Source organism: Arachis hypogaea, chromosome 14 (genome assembly GCF_003086295.3).
Source record: "Arachis hypogaea cultivar Tifrunner chromosome 14, arahy.Tifrunner.gnm2.J5K5, whole genome shotgun sequence".
Classification (NCBI taxonomy): Eukaryota; Viridiplantae; Streptophyta; class Magnoliopsida; order Fabales; family Fabaceae; genus Arachis; species Arachis hypogaea.
In genome coordinates, this window is record NC_092049.1 from 95,426,520 (window position 1) to 95,431,883 (window position 5,364).

At 41.9% G+C, this 5,364-nt stretch overlaps 1 non-coding gene across 1 annotated transcript; it reads left to right on the forward strand.

The window, feature by feature from the left end:
- Window positions 1-4,614: 4,614 nt before the first annotated feature.
- LOC112746100 (small nucleolar RNA R71) lies at window positions 4,615-4,721 on the forward strand. Its single transcript, XR_003173999.1, has one exon. It is a non-coding gene; the product is annotated as a small nucleolar RNA R71 (small nucleolar RNA).
- The last annotated feature ends 643 nt before the right edge of the window (window positions 4,722-5,364 follow it).

The window sequence follows — 5,364 nt, forward strand, 5'->3', positions numbered from 1 at the left end:
AGAGAAATGGGTCATTCTTGTGGAAGTCATGTCCCTGGTTTTATGGTGGTTTCATGCATAGCAACTTAGGTTCATTCCTGGCTTTCAGACCTTTATCATGTCCTAGAATACTCACTGTGATTGCATCCCATGAGATTTTTATTCGTTGATCCTTTTGTTGTTATTTCAGGGCTTATTTTTGTTCTTAAGCTAAGTGCTCTGTAAGGGGGCAACTCTTTAAAATAAGCTTTCAGCCAACACTCCCGAACCAGTTAGTTCAAGGTGCTAGGTGTTGAAGCACCCCTAAGGACTTACTTGCTCAAGTATCTCCCCCATACATACACACCACAGGCACATAGTTTATTTATTTTCTTTTCTTGAGACCTTGGTGTCCAGCACCTCTTTGGGTTACTAAATGCTCTGTAGTGAAGGTTACTCTTGATAGTGGACTTTCAGCTGATAATCCCAAGTTAGTTAACCCAAGTTACTAAGTGATAAGGCACCCCTAAGAGCTTATTCATCCAAGTAGATCCCTCACACAGGAGCACCACAAACACATGCCTCAAGATTAAAACCATTGGTGCCTAGCCTTATTGCTTACTCTTTTTCTTTTATTTTTCAACCTTTATTATTCTTTCCCGTTTTCTTATTAGGATCTTCTTATTTAGCTAGTCTCATGGGGTGTTCCTCAAGCACAGTATTCATGACAGATAGTTGTCCTCCCACCTTCTGGTTGAACCAACTTAGCTAACTTATGATCACACCATAAACTCATGAACTTGCTCCATAGTATGAACTCCTCTCTGGTCTTTAGAAACACTCATTCTTTTTTCATTTGATTTAAAGGGACAAACATACAAGTAAGCAAAGTAAGGATGCAGTGACATAAAGACTAGTAAACATAGACCTCTTCAACACAAAAACTTAAAAGACAAAATTTAAAAAGGTTCAAACTATTATGGAAGCATGTTCTATTTCATACAAGATCTTCCTTATTCAAAGCATAGAAAAAGATGGACCAAAGAAGGAACTCCACCACCTTTTACTCATGTGGTTGCCCATGCTCTCCTCCTTGCTTGTCCTCCTTGTGTCCCTCTTGATTGCTCGTACTCCCACTCCCTTTGCTTTTTCCAATCAGCTTCTTCCAGAAACCACCATCTTCCATCTTCATACCTCTCCCAGTCAGCTGCTATAACACAGATGTCAGTCACGATCTCAGTGAGCTCATAATTGTCTTGGCTTTTACTTATCCTTGTATGATAACTGGGCTCATCAAAATGTGGTGATTTCAGGTGAAGAGCTCTTGTTATAGCATTTGGGCTGAAGTCCACCTCCTTTCCTCTTACATAACTTTTGAAGGTTGGGGCCCTGGTTTTGTCTTCTCTCACCACATTTGCGTAGAACTCTTTGATGAGGTTTTCATTGATCTTCCCCTCTGGATTAGTGAGCCTTTGCCACCCTCTTTTTTTAATTTTCTCCCGAATCTGTGGACATTCATCTTCATTGAATTGGAAGGTTAACTCGGGCAATATCTTTTAGAGCTTGATCTGCTCAAATTCTCGTTCATGGAAGGCAGTTTTGAATCTCTTCTCATCGAAAAGAATGCTCTCCATTGGTTCCTTCCTTTTTTGCCTCTTGGAGCTTGATGATGCCATGAATTTGAGTTGCTGTGTGAAGAGATTGGAAGGTACGGATAGATGAAGAATTAGGTTGGTTGGGACAAGGTGTGAAGTGTGAGAAGTAGCACTTTGGGTGTGAGAGAGAGTACGGACTAGGATTCACTTATATAGGGAGGTGAGGAAGAGATGAAAGGTGTGGATTGATGGGGTTGGTGTATGATGAACGGATGGGGTTTTGTATGGAATAAGCACGAGGATTACCAACTTTATGATGGGGTTGGTTCAGTTTCCAAGTTTGTTCTTCTTCCAATGTTGCATGGCAACCATTCCCAATGCATTCCCCCTTGAGGTACGTGTGTAGTACCCTCTTCATGAAGTGGCCGAACCCTTCTCATTTAATTGTCCAATCAATCCCCTTCAATGCTCCTTTCCTTTTCCTAAAAAAGATAAAAGAAGAAAAGTAAGAATTAATATCATAAAAAAAAGGTCAATTTAAATTTTACGGCTAGAATAATAAAATGAAGAAAAGATTTTGTTTATTCATGAACTCTAACTAACTAACTAACTGTGTATCCTTATATGCACATTGGTGGCACCATGGGATGACACCAAACTTAGTTTGGAGCACTTTGATGAAAAGTTCTGTTCAGAGCTCCAAGACTAGCATGCTCTCAGTTGCATTCATGCTTTCTTGGCATGCTTTGAACACCAAACTTGTTCTTCACTATATACTGCCTATTAAGGATTTCACCAAGTGTTTGTCAAGTCTGGGTTGGAATTCATGAATATTGACTTATTTACTATTTTCTAAAAGCATATAAAACATGGGTTGCCTCCCATGAAGTGCTTCTTTAGCGTCACTAGCTTGATGTTTCTTCTTCATCAGGGAGGTTGATAGTGCTTCAAGTCCTCCCCTCTTGCCTTGGACTTATATCCATTGGTTGTATCAATGATCTCTACATGTTTCAAGGAGAGAACTCTGTTGATAGTGAAGACCTTAGGTAACTGAGATGGTACAGTGGGGAGATTAGGGGGGATATCTGGGAAGTAAGCTGAGATCACTTTATCCCCTGGAGAGAAGTCTTCCGTAGGGATCTTCTTGTTCCTCCACCCCATTGGTACCTTCTTCTTTGTCCCTTTTGATGTTGCCTTGCTCTTGGTGACTTCTTCTTCTAAGGGAATTTTGTTGTTGTCTTCACATGTCTCTGGTGGTTTAGGTTCCTCCAGCTTTTCCTTGAGTTGTGACAACTGCTTATTTTCTTGTTCATCAACCAAGGGCTTTCCCAGATGGGCTAGTTGAGCTTCAGTGCTTGCTTCCTCTGTCAGCATCTTATTATGATCTTTGCTTGGTTCTTTGTTTTCTTGGTCTGCTTTTTGTGAGAGTTTGAAGACATTAAAGCTTAGTCGTTCATCATGGATCCTCAATATTAGCTCTCCTCGCTCCACATCTATGAGTGCTCTGGCTGTAGCTAGGAATGGTCTTCCCAATATGATTGGGTGAGTGTGACTCTCTTCCATGTCCAGGATGACAAAGTCTGTAGGAAGAAAGTATTTCCCAACCTTTAACAACACATTTTCCACCACCCCTATTGCTTGTTTTTGAGTTTTGTCAGCCAGCCTGATGACTACATCCGTGGGCAATATCTCATTGATCTGCAGCCTCTTCACCAGGGATAAGGGCATTAAGTTGATGCTTGCTCCCAAATCGCAGAGTGCTTTATCAAACATTGTTTCTCCTATGGCACAGGGGACATGAAAACTCCCTGGATCTTTTCTTTTCGTAGGCAGCTGTGGTTGAATGAGGGCACTACACTCCTTGTTCATCACTATAGTTTGGCCTCCCTTGAGTGAGCTTTTCTTGGGAAGCAGCTCCTTCATATACTTGATGTATGCAGGCATTTGTTGAATAGTCTTGATGAATGGTATGTTGACATGCAGAGATGCAAACAAATCTAGAAACCTTTAGTATATTCTCTTCTCCACAGCACCATTGAGCAGTTGGGGAAATGGTGCATAGAGTCTCAGCAGCTCCTGTTGTGAGATTTCTGGTTCTTGATGATCTTTTTCCTTCTTCTCTACTGAGGTATCTTCAGGTTGTTCTGACAGCTTGCTTGGCTTGTCCTCAGTCTCCTTATCACTTATAGTGACCATCTTGCAATCTTCCTATCTTACTTTCTTTGTTTCACCTCTCGAATTCTTCTCTGTGTCACTTGGGAATCCATCTGTGGGTTTGGGAATTTGCTCAGAGAGATACCCCACTTGAGATTCCAACCTCTTGATTGTGTCTCCCTGGTTCTTGAAACTGGCTCACACTTCCTCCTTGAACACCTTGTTGTCTTGAATCTCCTTGCCTATGCCTTCAAGTAGATTCTCAATCCTTGAGAGTCTGTCATCAAATGATTGTAGATCGTAATTAGAGGTGGAAGGATGAGGTAAGTTATTTTGGTTTTGATGTGGATGTGGAGAGGTGTTGTTATTGGGGTGTTGATATGGTCTAGATGTGAAGTGTTGGTGGCTTGCATTGTTGAGATTTGGGCATCTTTGATCAAGGCTTTGGTCTTGTTGATTTCCCCACCCAAAGTTTGGGTGATTCCTCCATCCAGGGTTGTAGGTCTTGGAGTATGGATCATGGTTTTGCCTAGGTGAATTCCCAATGTAGTTGACTTGCTCCTGACTTTCCTCTGCTTCTTCATTCACTCTTTCTTAGGTTGTTGATGAAGTGGAGATTGCTACTACTTGGTTCCTCTCCATCTTCTTGGTGAGGTCAGCTAGCTGCTGGGTAATGAGCTTGTTTTGGGCCAGCAGAGCATCTACATTATTTAGCTCCATTACTCCTCTTGTGTTCCCTCTTTCGGAAGCATAGAAATAGTCATTCTCTGCTACTATTTCAATGACATCTATGGCTTCCTCAATGGTCTTCTTCTTGTTCAAAGATCCTCCGGATGAATGGTCTACTGCCTTCTTTGATTCATATGACAGGCCTTCATAGAAAATATGCAGTTGCACCCATTCGTTGAACATATCTGGTGGGCACCTCCTTGTTAGGTCCTTAAACCTCTCCCATGCTTCATAAAGAGTCTCACCATCTTGTTGCCTAAAAGTTTGGACCTTAGCTCTCAGCCTATTGATTCGTTGAGGAGGGTAAAATCTTGCTAAGAATTTGTTCACCACTTCCTCCCAGGTTGTCAAGCTCTCCCTTGGGAAAGACTCCAGCCACTTGGCTGCCTTATCCTTGAGTGAGAATGGAAATAAGAGCAGTCTATAGGTGTCAGGATGAACACCATTAGACTTTACTGTGTCACAAATTCTCAGGAAGGTGGTCAGATGTTGATTGGGGTCCTCTTGGACACTCCCTCCGAACGAACAGTTGTTCTGAACAAGGGTGATGAGCTGTGGTTTTAGTTCAAAATTGTTGGCATGGATGGTTGGCTTTTGAATGCTACTTCCACAATTTCCTAGGTTCGGATTGATGTAAGAGCCTAAAACTTTTCTATCCTCCCCAGCATGATTTGCTCGTCCTCTTCCGCTATGGTTGTGAGCTTCTTCTTCACGATGGTTTTCCATGTTTTCTTCCATGTTTGGTTCAAAGTATTCCTCAAAGTGTTCCTCCTCTTCTTCAGCACCAACTACACGTTTTTCTCTTGCCTCCCTCCTTAGTCTAAGGAAGGTTCTCTCAGGTTTAGAATCAAAGGAAGTTGAAGCCCCGCTTCTTCTCCCTATCATACAACCAACAAGTACAAGCAAAGAGAATAGGTGCAGAAAGTAT